Source organism: Magnolia sinica, chromosome 7 (assembly GCF_029962835.1).
Source record: "Magnolia sinica isolate HGM2019 chromosome 7, MsV1, whole genome shotgun sequence".
NCBI classification, from domain to species: domain Eukaryota; kingdom Viridiplantae; phylum Streptophyta; class Magnoliopsida; order Magnoliales; family Magnoliaceae; genus Magnolia; species Magnolia sinica.
In genome coordinates, this window is record NC_080579.1 from 74,829,915 (window position 1) to 74,853,736 (window position 23,822).

Here is a 23,822-nt window from a genome sequence, read left to right on the forward strand (position 1 = left end):
TTCTACGTAAGTGCGTTGTTTTGTTTCTAATTCTGCATCTAGGGTTATATAAATGGATGTAACACGAGATTAGGGTATTTGAGAACTTGTTCTAAAGGAGAGCTAGGGTTTTGAGAAGGGTTTTTATTGAGTTTTTGCATCTGTAAGTTAATCTCCTCTCTTATAATTCATTTTCATAGTGGATTTTTTGTCGCTTTGTGCCATGGTTTTTTCCTACAAGGATTTTTTCACGTAAATTCATATGTTCTCTGTGGTTGCTTTGTTTTCTCTTAACTATTGTTGTGTGATTTAAATATGAAGTTGCTTCCACCTCCCCAACAAGTGGTATCAGAGCATACGTTGGGGATTAAGTTAGAACTCGAAACATGATGATGAAGGGATCGAACGTGAAGTATGAGACATGAAATTTCACTAGGAAAAAAAATTTTGAACTATGGAAGGTGAAAATGAGAGTCCATCTAGTTCAACAAGGGCAGCAGCACACACTCCTTAGGAAAGCGAAGTGTCCAAAATCTATGAATGAAGAGGAATGGGAAGAACTTTATCAGAGGGCAATTACCTCGATCTAATTATGTTTGACAGATGATGTCCTTATAATGTCCTTGATCAGACGACCAACATAGGGATATGGATGAAGATGGAGAGTTTAATCTCTCTCAAACCGTCAATATTTGAAGAGGCAACTCTTTAATCTAAAGAGGGTGGAGGGGTTGGATCTTGATGAGCACATTAATGCCTTTAACAAACTAATTTATAAACTAGCGAGCATGGAGGTGAAGATTAATGAAGGAGATAAAGCCCTTATCCTATTGACGTCCCTTCTGGATTCGTACAAGAAATTGGTGAATAATTTATGCCATGGTAGAGACACCTTACACCTTGACTCCGCTATCTCATTGCTTTAGTTGAAGCAATTGAGAAGGAAGAATGGTGGGGAAGGTACATCTACAGGAGTGCTAGTTGCTAGGGAACGGATGTTTTAGCAAAAAAGGGAAATCGTGATCAAGGTTTAAGTTGATGGGCAAAGGAAAGTTGAAGTGTTGGAATTGTGGTAGATAGGAATATATGAAGAAGGATTGACAGAATCCTAAAGTCTATAAGGATGAGAATTCAGATAATTCTACAAGGTAGGCTAATTCAGCAGAATCCTGTGATGGTTCGGATGGTTGCGATGTATTATCGATGTACAAAATGAGTCACTTTTTTATTAGGAGTGGATTTTGAATATGTGGGCTTTGTACCACATGACCCCTCACCATAGTTTGCTCACCATGTATATCAAGTATGATGGTGGCCTAGTTCTTATGGGCAATGATCATGCCTATAAAATGATTGAAATCAGATCCATTTACAATTGAATGTTCAATGGGGTGGAGTATATTTTGACTAATGTGAGGCATCTTTTAGATTTGAATAAAAATTTGATTTCTCTAGGTGCTCTTGATGCACTAGGATACAAGTTCATCCATGACGGTGTCCTAAAAGTTTTAAGGGGGGTACTCACCATTATGAAAGCACAAAGGAGCAACAATCTCTACAAGTTGATTAAGAATATTGTATCAAGTAGAGCTGCAACGTCTATAACAAAATCCACATCAACATATGTGTGGCACGTGCGCCTAGGCCACATGAGTGAGTGCGGTATGAAGGTACTCCTCAATAGTGGTTTAATTTCTCCTTAGTTTTTTTTTTTTTTTAAATTTGAATGTATTTGAGCATAGCATACATGGTCATTGGTCAAAATTATCATTTAAAATCAGGAAACATAGTAGTAAGGGGGTGTTTGTTTTCTTATTTACAGTTGGAAATAAAAGTAAATAAATAATCATTATTTTTCATAAGAAATACACCATAGCCGCCCATACACAGTAAGCTTTGATTTGACTTGACACTAATACCAAGAAAAATTTTTAAAATTTTGCATGGCCCATCATGATATATGTGTCTGATCCAAGCTATCCATTCACTATAACAGCTCATTTTGGGGCATAAACTAACAATCGAGGCAAATCCAAAGTGCAAGTGTACCACAACACAAGAAACACAGGGATTAAACACACACCATTGAAAACTTCTTGTGGGCCAAAAGTGTTTTGTATCTAGTTGATATTTGTGTTTTTCCTTCATCCGTGTCTATGTGATCATATGAACAGGTTGGATCACAAATACAAATCAGTGTGGGACCCACGGATGGCTTCAAATTTCAACGGTGGATGTCAATATCCCCTTGTTTGCTATGGTGTGGTCCAATTGAGCTTATAATCTACCTATTTTTTTTAGCACAAGAGCTAAAATGATTTGATAAAATAGATAGAGGGCGTTGATCAATCACATACATCATGGTGAGATCTAAAAAATTCACTCAGTCATTCCCACCCTTTTTTTTTTCAAAAAGTAAATTTCGAAAATCGAGGTGTAATTACCCTTTATATTTCCTCTCTTCCAAACAATAGAAATAGGTTATAATTACCTATTTACCATCATTTACAATGGTAAATAGGAAAACAAATAGGCCTTAAGGGATCGTTGGATTATGTGCCTTATGACATGTGGGGGTCGTCGCCCGTGATTTCTAGAGAAGAGTCTTCATTCTTTGTAACATTCATTCATGACTTTTCTAGAAATGTATGAGTTTATTTTATGAAAAATAATTCTGACATATTTGCTACTTTCAAGTTTTGAAAAGTCATGGTTCAAAAATAATTAGGGTGACACTTAAAAGTACGGAGGATGGACAATAACTAAGAATTTATGTAACACCCCAGTTTTCAGAACCCGAGTACACGACTTGTATCCTAAAAACCCAGGAGTTAACTGAATAATAATGGTAATCAATGAAAATTAAAGTGCAAGTAGCGGAAAACAACCATAACAGAGATATGATCAAAACGGGAAACAATATCCTGGCTCACTCAGCTGGGGCCAAATACAAAATTCTCAAATGTAATAATTCCAAATAAACTATCATAAATGAAATCTATTGGTTAAGGCCATAATATGCAGCCGCCTCATGGTACGACTCTTCATCATAAGGCTCCTCCTTGACTGCAGCCACCTCCGGATCCCCTGCGAGTCCATCAGCCCCTATATCCGTTGTACGGTTGAACATTGATGAATGAGTAGTCAGCTCAGTGTGATCTCCCCTCAAGATTACATACTGCTGCCCTAGACAAGAAATGACATAAAACATCCAAACCACCCAAAATACAATAAATGCAGTCTTATTATGTGCATGGATGCGTGAATGCAATCATCACCCTGGGGATGCTCATCCGTGCGGACATTGGGCTTGTCACTCATGCAATCATCGACCTGGGAATGATCATCCAGTCGGACAAAATATGTACATCACGTATGATAGCGATAGATGCTGGTCTGCGCCGTGTATGCATGATTAGCCAATCTATTATTAATCCAGTTACAATCAGCCAATTTGCATAAGCTCAAGGTCACTACGGGGGCTCATCACCAATGTAGGTCGACAGTTTGGGCATAAGTCCCATACCACTCTCCAGCTCATGAGGCTACCACCTTAGGGTGTGTATAAAACCTATCAACACGTGGCCAATCAATTCTCAATGTAAGGAAATTACCATCATATGTTGACTAGGAATGAAGTATCGAAATCCTTAAATGCAGCGACTAAAATGAGACTGTATGTATGATTCAAATACGAGTAATTAGCAGTGATAATAAATGTTGAAAGGTCCATTCTATAGTCAGGTTAGTGGAATCACTCTATAGGTGGTAAGCCCCATAACTCAATTACCACTAATCATAACCTTCGTGTTCATCACAATCCATTCCGTTACACCTTAAGCTCAGACGCTCTCAAAATAGGAGTTCCATAGAGAAATTTCAAATAATGTGCGACTTACAAACAATACAATCTTATGAAGATTTAGACATGCTTTAATATTTGAAGTAAACCTCATGTATGTAAATAGTTCAAGAATCATATAATCTTAACATATCAAATTCTAAAGCATGCGTCTCAATTAAACAAATCAAGTATTATAGTAATTCCAAGTCATGCTTCCAAGTTAAACTAATTAGTGATTTAACAGGCTCCAGGAGCATATGATAGATTGGTCCTATGACATATGACAATATGGATAAAGGGTTTGATCCATTCTAAAATATGCATATAATAGTTAACCAATGGTAAATAAACTAAGAGGCATGTATCTAATTAAAAAAGTCGAATGATCATCCGTTCCTAAGAGATCATTTGTAACTATAACAAAAGACTATCTAATCTAGTTTAGAGATGAAAAGATCAAAGGGAAGAAAATCATCACCTGGTAGGGTTGTATAACCGTTCTTGATCCGCGTCCCCGGGTACACCTTGTGGCCCAAGTCACATAAATGACTTCCTATGGTTGTAGATAAAATATTCTCAAAGGCAACGCATCGAAGTGGTGTAGGTTTGAAAGATCCCACGTATAGGGCTACTTGGGCTTGCTTTGGCCAGCTTATTTGGCCCAACGTAAACTCAGCAATTTGGATCGGACTAGGTCATTTTTAGCCTAGCGGTGTAATCCAATTGCGGCCCAGATGGTGGTCCAATTCTAGGCCTGGTTTGGCCATAGAGATTAAAGGTGAGGCCCATTGTGATTCACAGTGAGGCCCACCTTGTAACGGTTGTGATCAACAGAGGGCTATGCATGGGGCCTATCCATGCCTGGGGATGGACTGATGGTCACTTCGCCCATCTGAAAAGTAACTTTTTGAGCCATGTGGGGTCCATCTCGTGATTAGATGCTAGTGGGTTATCAGGGAAGATGATCGACCCTCTAATGGCAGATCACTTCACCACATATTCCAACATGATCTGGTCCATTTGAGATGACCAGATTGAACCTTTGATCAACGTGGGTACCACTTTTTGGGCCCCAAATGTCAGTTTCAAATCATCTCATGAGAATCTCCATTTCTCGCTATTTTCTCGCGAGATGATATGTTTCTCATCTCCTTCTCATCTCACCCTGAACGAGTGGCTGGGATAGATCCACGTGGCCCTAGGAGTGGCTAGAAATGTGCCAACACTTTCTTCCCAAAGAGGAAAGTCTCTCTTTGCTTTTCTTTGGGCTGGCCATGCTCGGCCATTTCTGGCAAGGAGAGGGAACGTTCTCCTGTGGCTGATGAATGACTGGGATGGCCTGATCCGGATGATCATGGGCCACTCATGCATCCACAGACTGGGCCCACATCACGGATCCTAGCCACATGTAGGTCTTTGGACGGTTTCATCCTACTTTCTTTGTTCCTTTGCGTGGGCTTAAAAGCTTATCTGGTTATGCTTAGACGGGGCCCACGAGTCTAATGAACGGTTTAGGTCGTTCGGAAAGTGCCCAAGGTGGGCCACTTTGAGGGTTGTAGTCCTTCGGTTTCAAATCCAAAATGGGCGGGAGGAGTTTTCTTGCTTTTTGCAAGAGAGCTCGGTTAAGGCTGGTTTAACTAGCAAGGCACGTCTAGTGCATTTCGTGCATGGGTATGTTAGGTACACTTGCACCTTATGTGGAGTCCACTATGATGTTTATGATAAATCTACTCCGTCCATTTATCTTGGGATCCCCATATAGGGGTCCCGACCCAGTTTGTGGCGGGGCCGAGGTACAGGGTAGCCATATCGTACATCCCCATCCTTTGTTAGCCAATATACCTTGACATAAGGGTTGGATTGGTTTGAAATCAGGTTTCAACGGTCAATTTGGGGTTTAGTTCACGATGAGGGTTTTATTGGCCACTAACTAACTCTCAAGAGTTGGTTGTAGGAGAGTTGTCCCCAATATGGTTCGATTAAATGACCTAGAAGCTTCTATAAGTTGGGGTTTTTAGTTGATCTTACCTTCCTGACTGACATGGAGTTCATCTCAGCTCCTAGGGCCCCTGATGGACAGCTTAATTGGCGATCAGAAGTCCCATCTTGCATATGTTTGATTAAGTCGATTATCAGTCGAGCTTTGATATCCATTGCTTTAGGCTTAAATGGTAACACACACGTATCAGAAGTGCGAGGTGTTACAATTTACTTTGAAGGAATTCAATTAATTTTGTAAGGATGAGGGGATTGTGAGGCACAACACAGTCAACTACACACCATAGCAAAATGGTGTGGTAGAACATATGACTTGGACTACTTTAGATTGGGCCCGAAGTATGGGTTGAGGTCGCTAACACGACTTGCTATTTGGTGAATCGATTCCCATCTATGGCTTTTATTTGTAAAATCCTTGAAGAAGTATAGAATGATTAGGAAGTTGATGACTCATGTAACGTCTCGAAAAAATTTGTACAAAGACTCGAGTACCACCTCTAGCAGGACTGCTCAAGGACCGCATCCTGTCGAATAGTTTAGGCGAAAATTAGTTAAGTACTAAACTAAATAATCGGTGGATTAAACTCGGGCCACCATTTGCATAAATGAGAAGGCCTAAAACCATTAATACCGTGTGCTCAACATCACTTAACGACGTAGGAGAAATCCCAAGAGCCTGTCGCTCATGGGAGTACATTGAAACCCTATATCAGACCTAGACCACACGTCGATGGTCCGATGACCATGAAACTATAGGACTATGTCTGTCCTACTGGGCTTGACAACCACCACAGGAATCATGCCCAGATTATGTCCAAAAACGTCTAATTTGAATGCTGAGTGAAGTGCGTGAGAAATGCGAATATCTTTAGAAAATGAAATGAAACTTAAGTCAATTGGGCCATTCGCTCTCACGTAAAATTGAAGATTTTAGACCGTCAGTTTCTAACTAAACTTCGTCCATGGGAAAATGATATTTCCCTACACATATCCGCATAACTGTAGCCCCGATTGAGTAAGTATGACCGTTGATCTGACACGGGTTCTCCATGGTTGATCGACTTATCCGATCGCACCGAAATCATGTCCTAGCATGGATTCATTGTCAGAGAGCATACCCTATAATGTCGATGAGTTGTGGGCCTCCCTATGGGCCCTATTCGTCAAAAAACAGCCGCTCAAAGGGTATAAACTATGTATAAAGTGGCCCTGGGGCCATTTGCATCACTTCTGGGCTTATAAATAACCCTTATTTCACCCCACCTCTCTCATATACGAATTTCTATAAAACCCTAAGGGAGAGAGGAGAAAAGAAGAGAAAAGAAGAAGGAGAGAAGAGAGGATTTTAGGAGATTGCTGCAGTAATCCTCTCCCACGGTTCCATGCACCAAATCGCCTCCGCATCGCGTTACCGAGTTTCTTTTGGTTACGATTTTGGGTAAGAAAACCTAACCCTAATGTCGTTGTAGAGATCCAAGTTGATTGTTCATCAAACTAGCTAACCTATTTCGTCATTTAGGTGCCCGACGTTCTATTTTTGGCAACATAGAGTTTGAACTGAGTCCGAATCAAGTATTCCGATGAAAGGTGTGGACTATAAACTCTTAGGTCATGGTTATCAATGCTTTCAATGTTAGCTAATGATTTATACCTGACTTGATTGCTATCGTATTGTCTTAGATACACCGATTTCGGTATAATATACATATATGGATTGTGTTGAGCAAAAGATGCATCCTATTTGTATGTTGAAATGTTTGAATGAACATTTAAACAAGATTTGTGCTTGCCATGATTATTGATCTAGGATTCTTCATCGTCATATGCATACTGATCTCGCTGTATAAGGAATTGGTAACATATATGTTGTAATTAACCTAGCCTATATATTTGGTGAAGTGTAATCCAAGTGTTTGATGTACTATCTGAACGAGAAATTGTTGATGATTTGTATTTATTACGAGTATTAAAATAGGATTCTTAATTACCTTATTCATATGTATAGTTTCTTTCATGTAATCATATTTGCCTCTATGCAATTTATGGATAAAATGCAAGTGTTTGGTAACATGATCAATGTGTTTGATGAAATGCTAAAATGAGGAATTTACTTGGATTGTTTGTTAAATGTTGAAATGATTATCACATGTGTTTATTTACTACATCTGAATAAGATTTGGGCTACAATGTAGCCAGGCAATCGATAACAGTCCCTATTCGGGTGGCCGAATTAGTCTCGCCACATTGGGTATACTCGATGAATGCAGGTCGCACGATGATTGTCGACAGTGGTTAGGCCACGAGCGATGCTTATGTGCCCCATGTCGATTAGGTCAGCGTGTGCCCATACCAATCAAACTTGCCTAATAAACTGATTGGCCTATTGTGTATTTACCATGTATGGACACTACTGCTTGAATCTAAGGTACCCCTCACCAATTTAAAGGCCCACTTTAACCATGGTACCATGATCTGCTAAGACTTATGAGCCGGGCATGGCGGTATGGGACACGGTGTTCGAGCTGTTGGCCTACGCTGGGGTGACAAGCCTCCCCGTAGTGATTAGTGAGCAACCAAAACTCGTAAGCGAGAAATGGTGGTATGGGACACCGTGTTCATGCTATCGGCCTACGCTGAGGTGACGAGCCTCCCGTAGTGACCGCGAGTATAAATTCTTGAATTTGCCTATCAACTGCTTTTCATTAGGAGTGATGCCCTATAAATTGCTTATCGTATGTGCTTAACTAGGAGTAAATATCCTAGATGGATTCTTCGGTTTGGGCCAAAGATATAAACGGAAGTGCCCTAGCTTCCCAAACTTGCTTTATGAATAAACTTAATTAAGTAATCGGCTAACACAACCATGCATCACATTACACTAATTAGGATGTGCTTTAAAGGCGATGAAGTTGCACTGTTTTGAGGGAGTGATGTCATATGTGAAATAGGTTGTCGGAGTCGCTTATGAGGGAGCTTTGATGCGAGGGCTTACATTATTACTTGCACTCTATTCCTACATTAAAAAGAGTAGTTAGTAAGTAATTGTTATGATTGCCTTATCATTACTGCTTGACTGACTTGATAACATGTTAACTTTTGTCTTATAGTACCACTAAGTTGGCCACTCATTCCCACTCTGGGACGGTGTTTTAAAACACCAACTACACTCAGGTTTAGATGCAGGTGCTGATGAAGTCTATGCGATGGAGCAGGACTTTATGGATGAGGAGGAGGAGTTCTCCTACTTTTAGCTGTCGGGCAGGTCTAAGTAGACCTCGTGTCGATGCGCAGGGACTACAGGGATATTTGGCTTAGTTGGACGCATCTACTTTTTTCACATTTTGTTTATTTTGAAATAGTGCATGTATATATATTGAGCCTGGTTACATACTCATACTCTGGAGTTTGTGAAACACTTACATGCTTAAGCATATATGCTTCAGACTTTCGCTTGCTTAATTTAATTATATCAGGAGTATGATATATTGTTTTAGTATAATTCTACTCATGCTTAACTCATTAATATGGAAGAAATCTGAACATCATCACCCATATTACATAAGTGTTCTAGATCTCAGGAGTAGAGCTTTGCTCGGCCCTCGAAATTCAGGGTGTTACAACTCAGGGTTGCATGTAGTTGGTTGTGGCGCTTACTCTTATGTACCATCTATTGAGAAAGATAAGTTAGACCATAGGGCTAAAAATTGCACCTTTGTTGGCTATGGTGATTGTGTGAAGGGATAGAGGTTATATGTCTGGGTCACACGAAAAATCACAATGAGCCAAAACGTCAAGTTTGATGAGGAGTCATTGTTTTACAAGGATGAATAAAAAGTTATTGGTGATTGATGTTAAAATAAATGAGGGCGAGACACTTAAAGAAGTCGAGCCATAAGAAGAGGTATAGGAGCAGGTAAGCCGCCACCTCTGTAATGCTCCGAAAAATGGCACCCAAGTACATAGACTCCTGTCCTGAGTTCCCATGTGTCAACTTAATAAAATGCAGATGTATCCTCATTCAGATTCACATTTATTCAACACACGAATAATCAGAGTGTGTAATTTAATTTAGCAGAACTAACGCTAGGTAGAAATAACAAAAATCAACAAATATAAGGTAAACAATCAAAGTACAATTAAAAAGTGATGTCCGCCTAAATGAAGATTATACAAGCCACAATATACATAACCATGACGGTTAAAGTGTAGACTTTTCAGTTTACACCAAATCCTCCAAAACATAAAGACGGTGGCACAAGATGATCTAAGCCTACCTGTTTGAGGTCTCACTAGTACTTGCATTAATGATATGATTGGTTGGTGTTTTAAAACTCCATTCCAGGTGGGAGTAAGTAGCTAACTCAGTGGTTCCATTAGTTCTAAATTACATATGTTATTAACCAAATCAACACAAGTAATAATAAAATAAGAAATTAAGCACTTCTTAAATACTCTTGTTAAATGCATGAGGGAGATTATGAAATGATGCATGCTCCTCACAATCCAACACTTCTTAAATACTCTTGTTAAATGCAAGAGACTTCAACACTTATTTTGCAAATGCCAACACTCCCTCATCACACGACCCCAACACCAAATCGCCACATCCTATCTAATGCAATGCGATTAATGCATATGTTAGACGAGTAATTATTAAGTTCTATTCATCTAGTATATTGGTGAAGTTAGGATACCGCTGTCATATCAATAGTCCTTATTCGGATCACGTGGCTCTTTACAGCACGTAGCGGCTCCTCACCAATGTCCCTTGATCCAAATTTAGGTGTCACCCATTTATTTGATTTGATTTGAAAGGTACGACATGATACCTAAATGTATGAGGATCAACTCGGTATGGGTCGTCACCCAAACCAAGTATGATCACTTAGTTCCAAGGTGCAGGCTTGTCACATAAAACCAAATCTCCAAAAACAAAGGGCTAGTCACCTAATTTCATTCACGCAAGGTCATTCGAACGGTACTCTGGCACGAAACTATCAACCAGGTAATTTGATGGGGGCCATTCGAACAATGATTTATTACCTTCATTAGTGCTCACTAGTTACTATGAGAAGGCTCGTCACCCTAGCATAGGACGATAACTCGGACACGGTGTCCCATACCATCATGCCCAGCTTACAAGTCTTAGTGGGATTGTATCGCATTAACAGTTATGAATGGACTCATCCATTAGGAACGGGGTATCCTAGATTTGATTTGGTCATGTTATACATTTTGAACATATATGATCAGTCGGCTAGTGGAGTAATTTGATTAACATGGGAGAACCCCGGCGCAACCGACATTGGGCGCAGACATCCAATGTAGTCCACCCACTGTCGGTCATTTGTGTTTGACCCCAGTCAATCCAATGAGCCTAGGGTGGGTAACCTAACTCGGGCCACCTCTTGATTTGGGTGATTTACCAATTGACCCAACATCATATCAATCCTAAATATCACTATGGACTTAACAATTCGTCATCCCATCATAACATAGGTTAATGACACTACTTAAGCATTTCATCGAACATGCGAGCATCAATAGAGTAATACATTCACTTCGGCATTTCATCAAGCATGTGAGCACCAATGGGATAATGAATTCAATAACTTAAGCATTTCATCAAACATGTGAGCAGCGACAACACAACTCAAGCACTTCAACATTTCATTAAACATGTGAGCATTTATAAACATCCCAAGACATATGTTGAAATTGAATCTAAATGTGGATATATTAACATAAACTAAGTCATTTACATTAACAAATCATTAACTGAGACCCTCAAGGGTTGATAAAAAGCAACGTAGGATTAATAGTCCACACCTTTGCAATGTTTCGCTTGACTCAAAGTGCTCCTATGATTAGGAATTTTGGAAAAATGATTCCTATACTAATTTAGAAGCAATTAGGTAAGATTCATGCAATTTAATCTAGAAAAACCTATGTTAGAAAGTATGATTTGTTTCTTACCTTTCAATCGTAAGTAAGATGGATTCGATGGAGGAGAATGATTGAGGCTAAGGTTTAATTGAAGGGAACTCATTAAGAACACTCCAAGACCTCCCTCCTCTTTTAAGATCTCCCGCCTCTCTCTCTTTCTCTCTTTCTTTCTAGGGTAAATTCGTATAAGGAGAGGGGGTGTGAAATGAAATAGTATTTATAGTGCTAGATGTTGTACAAATGACCTCAATGACTCTTTATTCATTATACTAACCCTAAAGGGGTTTGTTTCTAACTAATGGGATTCACTGGGAGGTGCATAGATTAATTAAGCCATGGGATAAGTGCCCCAATAGGCGATCTATATTTGTACATAACCATCTAATGATCGGATGTTTTGATTAACCCGGAAGGCCTTAACTTAGATCAATGGTCACCGATGATCAATCGGGGCCGTGGCTATACAGACATATGTGGAGAAATATCTTTAGTTGGTACCCTGAATTTGACCATGAATCAACAGTCCAAAAGTTACAAATTCATGAAAGAGCAATAGGCTAGTTTCATTTAAATTTCAAGTTTTCACCTAAGGCATTCACACATCCTATGCACATGGCTTGTGGTCTAAGTTGAGCAATTTGAGACGTGCCCTCAGCTTGATGTCCCGCGATGGACATTAAGCCCACTATGTGTTCACAACCCCAAGTGTAGGGTCGCAATGTAGTAATAACTCGGTAAGTGTAACGTCTCGAAAAAATTCGTACAAGGACCCGAGTACCACCTCAAGCAGAAATAATCCAGGACCGAAACCTTTAGAAATTAGGTTCGCATTAGCTAGTGCTAAACTAGAATACTTATAAAATTAGCACTAATCACTTTAAATATGATCTGCAAGACTCAAACCATGCAGTATCATTGACGCTACATTACCCTAAAATCTAGAATCCATCCCTAAACCAGGTTGCTCTCGGGAGCACACTGAAACTCCGTATTGGACCTGGACCGTACGTCGAAAGTCCGATGACTACAAAACTATACAGTTATGACCGCATTACTGGACTTGACAACCCCCTCGGAAATCAAGTCTTAATTGTGTCTAGAAATGCATTACTTGAGCCCGGAGCAAAGTGTGCGAGAAACGTGAATATCTTTAGAAATGGAATCTGAATTTAAGTAATCCGAGTCGTGTCGTTTATGGGCCAAATATAAAGATTCAGATCGTCAGATTCAGACCGAAATACATCCTCAAATCAGGAGAAATGTCCCACACATGTCAGTGTACTTGTGGCCCTGATCTAGCACCGGTGACCGTTAAACTGAAACTGGTCCGCCACGGCTGATCTGTAAACCCGATCGGATCAAAAACTTAGCTTGACCTAGATCCAATGTCAGGGAGCTTAAGTCCGACCGCATATGGAAAAGGGGCCACCAGAAGTGCTCCGTTGGGCTGAAACAGACGCCCTTTGGATATAACCTAAGTATACCTTGGCCCTAGGGCCATTTCCATCAAACCTGGGCCTATATAAGGGCCTCAAAGCCTCTCTCTCATATTCCATACGAATTCTAAAATCCTAAGAAAGAGAGTAGAGGAAAAGGAAAGGAAAGAGAGAGAAAGTGAGTGAGTGAGTTGGAGATTCCTCCTGGGATTCGATCCCATTGCTCCTCGGGTTTAACTACCGCTTCTACATCACTATTTCGGTGATTCCGACTCCGTACTTAGGTAAGAAAACTTAACCCTAACCTGTTATAGGGTCTCCAACATTGTAAGTAATGGAATAGCTAACCTATTTCATACTATAGGTTGCCAATCCGCCGTTGACAAAGGCTAAGCTTCTAAAACAAATCTATTACGCATTTACAGGCATAAGGTGCGGACTATAAATGTTTAGGTTATGGTTTTCAAGGCTTTCAATGTCAGTTAATGATTTATGACTGACTTGAATTGCTATCACATGCTTAGATATGATGATTATCGCACTTTACATATATATATATGACCTATGTTGAATATAGTGTATTCCTTGTATTTGTTGATATGAGTAAATGAATATGGAATTAGGATTAGTACTTGTTATGATAGATGTTTGGTAATACATGATCGTTGTATGTGTTGCAACTCCTATGTGAAAGGATTTGCTATGGTATACGTTTTAAGTAAATTAATCTATGTATGTGATATGTGTAGTGTAAGTGTTTGATAAAATGCCTATATGAGGAAATGATTGTTTAAATGTTTAAAATGAGAGTGTTGAGCTAGGATTCTCAATCCCTTTCTCTATAACTATAGTTTCCTTCATGTAACCTATCTTCCTACTATGTGATTTATGGAAGTAATGGCTAGGTAAGATAACATGTGCACTATGTGTTTCATGAAATGCTTAAATGCTTGAAATGGTTGGACTGTTGTGTAATGCTGCTATGCATATCATATGTGATATATAAACTGCAACTGAGTGTGATTGGGACTATGACTTAGTCTAGGCAATCAGTAACATATCTCGATTAGGTGGCTGAGGTTGTTTTCGCCACACAAGGCGCGTTCGATGAACCCGAGTCGTACTTTCGTTGTCGGTAGTGGTTAGGCCACATGGAGGGCTTGCGCCCTTCATGTTGATCAACTCGAGGTGCCCTCGTACTAGTCGAGCTCGTCAAGTAACCCAATTGACCCGATATATGTTCATTATGTATGGATGTTACTGCTTGAATCTAAGATTCCAAACTCACCAGTGAAAACTCCTTTAACCTTGGTACCTCGATCTGTTAAGACTCATGAGCCGGGCATGGTGGTATGGGACACCGTGGTCGAGCTGTCAGCCTACGCTGGGGTGACGAGCCTCCCCGTAGTGTCTAGTGAGCAACACAGTCTCGTGAACCGAATACGGTGGTATGAGATGCTGTATTCGAGCTGTCGGCCTACACTGGTAAGGTGACGAGCCCTTTGTAGTGATCGCAAGTGTACGCTAAGACTGCGTAGAGGCGACAAGCCTTTCCATAGCAACAAGAGTATAAACTAGGCCTACACTGATAAGGTGATGAGCCCTTTGTAGCGACCTAGAACCGTAACATCGTATGAGATTTACTAGGATTGATGACCCTAGAATGGATCATCGTTTGGGAATTGATATAAGAGAGGTACCTTAGCTTCCCAATCCTGCTGTATGAAAAGGACTAATAAGAACTTGGCAATCACGTTCATGCACTGCACTGCATGTGCCATTTGACATTGAGTAGAGAGCACGAGGAAGTGACTGACATGCGTGACCGTTGGATGAAGATCGCAGAGGGAGTGCAGGCGAGGGCATGCATCATTTATACATACCATTCTTGCATTAATCAAAGTACTTAGGGATGTTTGATTGTATTGTTTTATCATTATTGTTTGACTGAATTGAGAACATGTTAACCTTTACTTTATTATTCCACTGAGTTGATCACTCACTCTCACGTTACGGGACGGTGTTTTAAATACCAACCAGACTCTATCTTAGTTGCAGATGGAGACCCGACTGATGAGGAAGAGGCGAACTTCGCAGATGATGAGAATGCTTTCTCACATATGCAGTATTCAGGCGGGTTTACATAGACCGTTCTGATCGGCGGGGCTTTAGGGTTATACTTATAGTGGGCTATTACATTTTTGACATTTTGTATTTTGAGACAATACATGTAATTATTGACCTAACAATACATACATACTTTGGGGACATATACTGATTTATAAAGTTATACGTATTTGAGTTAATTTTCTGCTTGCGTATTACAACTGTCCTTGGATTATGTTTTATTGATTTGGCTTAATCTTATTCATATTTTATGCACTAGTACAGACAACATTTAATCATCATTAAATATGTTGCATAAGTGATGCATTGGAACTGGGGAGTTGGACTTCTATTCGACCCCCGATTTTCAGGGCGTTATAAGTTGGTATCAGAGCATGATTTGGATTAAACCGGACCTAGGTTATGGTCACATGATGTGCACTAATGTATTTAGACCTAGGTGGGTGCGAGAAAAATGTAGAGACAAGCTTAGCTTTCCCAGTTTCGCCAATTGGCGAAAATTTACCTAAAATGATCTTGGAGATCGGTTCCGTACACATCTGTGATCGCCTGAGACAACCTCGGATCACTCCTAGACCGTCAATCGATGAGTTTAGACCATGATTTACCCAATCCCAGCCTTCAACAATCGAGAAATACGAATGTATGTCAGAAAGTACTCGAAATAACCTGGAACGACTCAAGAGGGAGTCGGGGGCCAAAGGGGATACTTTCAGGGGGACCCTGAGTGGGTCCCACATGTTTTTAGGGTCCAGGGTGCAGGAGGACCTCGCCCCACCAGCGAGGCATCGCCGGATTGTCCAGAGACCGGCAAGGACCTCGTTGGTTCCGCGAGGCCTCGCCGGCTAGTGGGCCTGGCCGGGCGGGCCGGTTGGGTCCGACGCCTCTAGGGTGTTGTGTGGCCCGCTGATGCATGTTGGGTCAGTTTTAACCCCTCCTAACATGCCCCCTCTTCATAACCTACCCCTCCAAGCTCTCCTTTTTCTTCAAAAACCTTTATTTCTCTCTCAAATCTCCCCTCCATTCACCCATTTCCTCATTTCCCTTCAATACACACACCCCTCCACCGTTTCCCATCAAAACCCTCTCCTATCTCTCTCTTTCCCCTCGATTTGAGTGCACAAACTTCTTATTTGTGTCTCACATACCTTCAAGTTCAACAACCCCTCCTATTTTCACCTATCATTCCACTCCAATGGGCTCTATTCAAGCTTGTGACGGCCATTTTCTTGATTTTCACGCTTCTTTCTCTTATGGGGAAGAAGAGGACTCCTACGGATGAGGTTGGGCCTAGTCGCCCTACTTGTTCAAGGAGGCCTAGAGGCGCCGCCATTAGTGCAGGTGTCGATTGAGAGATAAGGACCAAGCGGGAGATTGATCCCCAGGCTCCCCTCGAAAGGATCCTCTTGACGGATATGTCTCATGAGAGATTTCAAGGTCGCAGGATCCTCTTTGAAGCTCATGTGGATGAGAGGCTCTTTGGGCAATAACTGGTGATGGACCGCCTGATCGAGGCTGGATGGGGTCCTGTATTTGAGGGTGAGTACCGCGCAAATGTGGGCACAGTCCGAGCCTTCTACGCCCACATTCGAGAGCCTACGTGAGAGCCCTTGCAGTTTAAGATCCCAGTAGGTAGAGATTGGGAGACCACAATTGATGCTGGATTGATAGCTCAGCTTATGAAGATGCCGCTTGGCGAAGTGCATGCAAGCGAGAAGAATTTGAAGAGTGCACGTGAAAGGGATCGCCGCACGTGATTCCTTTGTGGACAACTGGCCCACTGGAATCTGAACAACAGCCTCCTAGCAACCAATATGACTGATGACTTCTGCCTGCTTCACCACATCTTCATGTACAACATGTACCTTATGTGGAGCAACCGCAGCGAATGCACTCTTCTGATGGTAGATTTTCTATACCAAGTGGGGCAGGGAGAGAAGTTGTGCGTGCCTACGCACGTTCTACTGCATATAATTCTTACCGCGCGCTCCACTAGAGTGTCTGATTCGCTCCCATTCAGCCGACTCATATGCAAGATTGCACGTGAGTTTGGCTATAGACTTGAGATGGAAGTGCTGGTGCTGACCCATACATCAACGAAACTACTCTCAACCAGATGAAAATTGGGCCACGACAGCGGCAAGCCCGACTCGATGAGAGTGAGGATGAGACGGCTAGTGAGGAGTATGGGAGCGAGGAAGAAAGAAGAGAAGAGATAGAGGAAGAACAGGAAGAAGAAGTGGAGGCTCAGGACACGGATGAGAGCTCCCCTCCTACGGTAAAAGAGCATGATACTGATCGGGCTGCTGGGGAAGCCCGTTTAGTTCGACTTGAGGAGGGCCAGGCTGCCCTGCGACAGGAGATCATTGATACCCGGGTCCTCGTGAAGCACAAGTTTAAGAAGGTGACTCACACCTTGAAAGTTATCCAGTGCTGCCTGCAGGATAAGGGCGCCCCTCCTCCGTCGCCAGACTCGGATGTCTAGTCATCCATGCCGTTGCCCTGTAGCTTATTTTGTTACTGTTTAGGATGTCCGTGTTTTAAATGTTGATGGGCCTAGTAGTATGGTAGGTAGAAAGTGTGTTTGTGGTTGGTAGTTTGTTCTACTATTTGCAGCCTTGCTTGTAATAGCTTATATACATTTCCTGTCATGATTCATGTAATGTGTATTTCATGTATTGTGACAATTTTGGTAAATGAAATGCATGAAGTTTCTTAAAACTGTGTGTGAATGCTGTGTGGTTGAATAGTGGGCATGCTGAATCTGACATGGGTTGCACCCTATGTTGTATATGGGAATGCCACCTAAGGCCGCACGGAGTACGGCACGTCTCACTATTGGTGAGTCGTTTGACGGGGCACCTCCCCTAAGCGATAGCCATATGGACCCCAGTTCGGGCCCGTCTCCCTCTGACACATGCCAGATTCTCAGCCGGCCATTGGCCCCACCAATGGGCCTATACCTGATGTGCCACCGGTTCTAGAGCAGAACCGTGCGTCCTCTTCGACGCCATTTGTACCTCAGTCGGCTCCCCCTACTGATAGGTTGGAGCAGATGATGTTGTTGATGCAGTAACAGCAGGTACAGCAGCAGCAGGTACAGCAGCAGCAACAGCAGTTTTTGACCACCTTGGCAGGGATTTTTATCCAAAGTATGGGTGTGGATCCGCTTGCTCCATTTACGCCCCCTGCTGGGAATGCAGGTGCCATCGGCCACTTTGAGCGATTCCAGCGCTTATGGCCCCCTACCTTTGCGGGTACTCACAGACTCGAGGAGGCCGAATATTGGCTTGACCGCATCTCTAAGATGCTAAAGCCGCTGCACTGCACAGAGCCCGAGCAGGTGGAGTTGGTCACCTTCATGTTCGAGAAGGGGGCCAGCTTATTGTGGGATAGTGTCCTCTGTACTGTTGCGGTCGGACACATATGGACTTGGACAGATTTTGAGACCCCCTTCCATGAGAAATACTATCCCGTCACCTATCACCACGAGAAGGAGAGTGAGTTCCTTCACCTCCGATAGGGAGGGATGACGGTGACAGAGTATGAAAACAGGTTTAAAGAGTTGGGCAGCTATGCCCCGTTGATTCTTGTTGAGGGTCAAATATTGCATATCAGACCCCATTTATTACCTGGATTTATGAGCATGACTCTGTTTAACGGCTTGGTTTAACTGTGTATGTGATGCAAGGTGTAATTACGAACTGAGACTAAGAAAGGGTGTTTAAAGCTGGAATTTAACGCTCTGATGACACCAAGGCAAGGGACGGACCCCAGGGGACCAAGATCATCGAATTTACACACCGGAGATCCGTGAAAATCAAGTAACTGAAGTTCAAGTGGCCCAAAATTGGTTCATAATGAAAGATCACAGGGTTCCCACTATCCGTTCAGGTCAAAACTCTATACAGGGCCTGAGGACTCTAAATGAACCGTACATGTCGAAATTCATCCGTCGGATCATCGCGGGAGCAGCCCAACGGACAGATCAGCTACCAAAATAATGATATGGGGCCCACCTGACATCTTGATATGCTTCACTTTTGGTCTCACCCCTTTTATGGAAGTACTAAAGATGATGGACGGATTGGATGTTACATATACATCACGATGGACCCCACAGGGCCAGTGCGTGTACACCATGTACACGGCACTGGCCGTGCACCGAACCACGCTACGCGGGTCAGCAGCGCTGACCCGCATCTCCTTTTCAAATACGGCGGTGGCCGTTTCACGCGGCGAGACGGACGGACGGCTTTGCGGATGCTAGTGGGCCCCACACATCATTCCAGTGAATGATCCAGGCCGTCCATCTTGTAGAGGGCCATGAGTTCTTCAAACCCATGCTAAACTTTTGGACCCATGCAAGCACACGTGCACGATACAGAGGCCATAAGTGGACTGCTCTGCAACGTTCAAATTGATGTTTGGGTGATTTCTTCTCTGATTTCGCGTCAAAGGATGGCAAAGACCACTCTTTCCCGATCGAAATTTCGAGAGGAATCTGGTGGATGGCTTGGATTTCTCATTTGAAGCTTATTGTGGACCCCACCATTGTCACAGCGTAAAGAATACGCAAGCGCTGTTTACGCAGTCCGGAAAAACCCGGATTTTCCGAGCTATTGTGTATCCATAGAGAGGGTCGGATGGCCAATCCGAACCGTCCAAACACTACAAAGCTGGGTCTTCAACCTCACCATGGAGTCAGATTCCAAGGTGAGGAGGTTCGCTATTCCAGAAATCACTCCAAAAATCACGCTGTTTGCGGTTTCGCTGCGAAAGAGGAGTGCGTGACTCCTTGTTCTCTTCTAACTTTCGCACCGACTCCAGCATGCACCCACGGCCATCTCTGTTGTCTATAAAAGAAGAAGAGAGAAACAAAGAAAGGGTATTCGGAGAGAACTATCGTGAAGTTTTTGAGACAGGGGGAGAGCTAGGCAGAGGAAAAAGGAGGAGAGCACTGGAGCATTTGCTGCTGCTGTGCACGGCTGCACGGTCAGGGAGGAAACGGAGAGTGTGGCTGCTGTGCATGGAAGGAGCGCTCGTTTTTTTTTGGTTTTTGACAAAGGAAGAAAATGGGAAGAAAAAGGGGTGCTCGGTCTTGGGTTTTCTCTTCTTCCTTCTTATTCTTTTCTTTTCCCTTTTATTTTTTTATTTTGTTGTTTTTGTTAGCCCAGTCATGTGTGGCTAAACCTCTTAGCTAGGGCTAAGAGGTGAAGCTTGTAGCCTGATGGGAGAGATGTTGCTGGTGCCCTTTGATTAAGATTGAAGAGATTATTTTTGACTTAATTTTATGGGAATATTTTTAGTTGTTAATGGCATGTTGTGACTGAAATTACAATGGGCTTGCAATGGCTTTGAATATTCCTTTCCTCTTTTTATATTTATGAAGTCAGGAAGCCCTGTTGTTTGCTTTGTCTCCTAGGCATGGTAGGATGACAATACCTTCCTGACCTTCACGGCATGTTGATTGATTGATAATTAGATTAATTCTGTTGTTTGCTTTGTCTCCTGGGCATGGTCTGGTGATGGAATCCATTCTAATTCATACACCTTTCATCTCTTGAAACCTATATCAATGACAGTTCAGTAAATTTTCATAATTTGTGATCCTGGCATACGATCTCCCTGATCTCTACGAGTGGATCCTCTGAATCCCTAGTTTTCCTTCCTTTGAATTACTTAAGTTTTAGATAATTATTCCACAAATTATTCCTTAAGTTTTACTTGATTTAGATCGCATCTTAGTCTAGTTCTAGTTCTACTTGATTTCAGATAACGTACAGGTATCAGTCCCTGTGGATTCGACCTCGGTCTTACCGAGTTTATTACTACATCACAACCCTATACTTGGGGAGTGAACAAGTTTTTGGCGCCGTTGCCGGGGACTGACGGTTACGATTTTCTGAAATTAATTGGTTTTTTCCCACATCATAAAACGATTACCCTCAGAAAAGCGATCATGAACTTTGCCCAAAAGGAAGATGAAACATTCTTTCAATGTTGGGAAAGGTTCAAAGATTTGGTCAGTTCATGCCCACAACACGGATTTGAAACGTGGTGCATTACAAATTTTTTCTATGATGGACTGACATCTTCCATGCGCCAAATGGTCGAGACAATGTGTAATGGAGAGTTCATTAATAAAGATATCGACGAGGTATGGGACTACCTCGATAGTTTGGCTGAAAAAACACAATCTTGGGACTATTACCCAAAGTCGAACACCACGTCTAGGCCAACTCAATTAAAGGAGAAAGGTGGATTATATCTCTTGAAAGAAGAGGATGATCTCAAGTGTAAAGTGACTACGCTCATAAGGAAAGTTGAGGCCATGGAAGGAAAGAAGGATAAGGTCAATGAAATTGTTTGCGGCATCTGTGATTGCAACATTCACACAACTGAAAACTGTCCTACAATACCTGCCTTTCGAGGAGTGTTGAATGAACAAACCAATGCCGTAAATAACTATCAAAGACCTTTTACTGGACCCAACTCCAACACATACAATCCTGGCTGGAAAAATCATCCAAACTTTAGTTGGAGGAATGGACAAACGGCGACTCCTCCAGGTTTCTTCAATCAAAATCCAAATCAAGTGAAACCTCAAGAGGAACCGGTTCAAAATCCCATACAAGAGCTGGCTCAGGCAATGCGGGGAATCACAGATTTCATGTAAAAAATAGATTCTCGTATGACGGTTATAGAAAAGGGGATGCTTCCTGCACAACCTCTCCCCAATCCTAAACCATAGTACGAGAATAATGATCCCAGCTCTTCAAATCAGATGGGACATGCTAAATCCATCACCACTCTTAGGAGTGGGAAGATCATTGACAAAACTCTTCCGGTTAGGCCCGACAAGCCTCAAGAACCAAAAGAGGACAACAATGATGGATCCAGTGATGTCCCACAAAAAGTGGAACCGGAACTTCTAGAGAAGCCAGTTGCTCCATTTCCCCAACGGTTGGTTTCACCAAAACCTCTCTCTAACTCTCAGGATATCTTAGAGGTGTTGAAACAGGTGAAAGTCAACATTCCTCTGCTTGATGTCGTTAAACAGATACCTTCATATGCCAAATTCCTAAAAGACTTATGCACGACCAAGCGACGGAAAATTATTTAAAAGAAAATCTTCTTGACTGAGAAAGTGAGTGCCATCCTGAAGCAAGACGTGCCGCAGAAATTCAAGGATCCCGGTAGCCCAACCATATCATGTGTAATCGGGAACCATCGAATTGATCACACACTTCTTGACTTAGGAGCGAGCGTCAATCTGATTCCCTACTCGGTATACAAACAGTTAGGTTTGGGTGAATTAAAACCCACCCTAACCACACTACAACTTGCTGATCGCTCTGTTCGTGTACCAAGAGGGATAATTGAGGATGTGTTGGTCCAAGTTGATAGATTTTACTACCCTGTAGACTTTATCATCCTGGACACCGAACCCATCAATAACATGAGCACTCAAATTCCCGTCATTCTTGGTCGCCCATTCCTTGCCACGTCAAATGCAATTATCAATTGCAGGAATGGTATCATGACTATGTCTTTTGGAAATTTGACATTGGAGTCAAACATTTTTTTCAATAACGGCAGCAATTCAGAGGATGATGACGAGTTCCACGACATTAACATGATTGACTCTTTCGTGGAAGATACGACACCTCTGACCTTATCCTCCGACCATCTAGAGACGTGCCTGGCCCACTCCCATGATTTTGATGATGACATGATTAGGGAGACGTGCGCCTTACTTGATATTGCACCGGTACTTGAAGTTAACCGATGGAGGCCACAATTTGAAGAATTACCACAAACTGATGTAGTGCCTCTACCATCTAACCTCAAGCCGCCGAAGCTTGACCTAAAACCTTTGCCCGCTGATTTGAAATATGCCTCTGTAGGTCAAGATGAGACATACCCGGTGGTGATCTCTCTGCCCACCTGGAGAAAGAACAGGAGAGTAGGCTCATATCTCCTCTCAATGAGCATAAAGGATCTCCTGGATGGACGATAGCGGACCTCAAGGGAATCGATCCCTCGATTTGTACTCACCACATATATCTTGAGGATAATGCAAAAACTGCTCGGCAACCACAACGTAGACTAAATCTAAATATGAAGGAAGTGGTTAAGGCCGAGGTTCTTAAGCTATTGGATGTGGGTATTATATACCCTATATCTGATAGCCAATGGGTGAGTCCAACTCAGGTGGTTCCCAAGAAGTTTGGAATCACCATCATAGCCAATGCTGATAATAAACTCATGCCAACTAGGATCAGTACCGGTTGGAGAATGTGCATTGACTACAGGAAGTTGAATACCGTCACGAGGAAAGACCACTTTCCCTTACCATTCATTGATCAGATCCTGGAAAGGTTAGCTGGTCATTCCTATTATAGTTTCCTTGACGGGTATTCGGGCTACAACCAGATAGAGATAGCCCCTGAAGACCAGGAAAAGACCACATTTACATGTCCCTACGG

General features: G+C 42.2%; 1 non-coding gene across 1 annotated transcript; it reads right to left on the reverse strand.

Moving 5' to 3' along the window:
• Window positions 1–21,274: 21,274 nt before the first annotated feature.
• On the reverse strand, window positions 21,275–21,381 carry LOC131252463 (small nucleolar RNA R71). Its single transcript, XR_009174482.1, has one exon. It is a non-coding gene; the product is annotated as a small nucleolar RNA R71 (small nucleolar RNA).
• Between the last annotated feature and the right edge of the window lie 2,441 nt (window positions 21,382–23,822).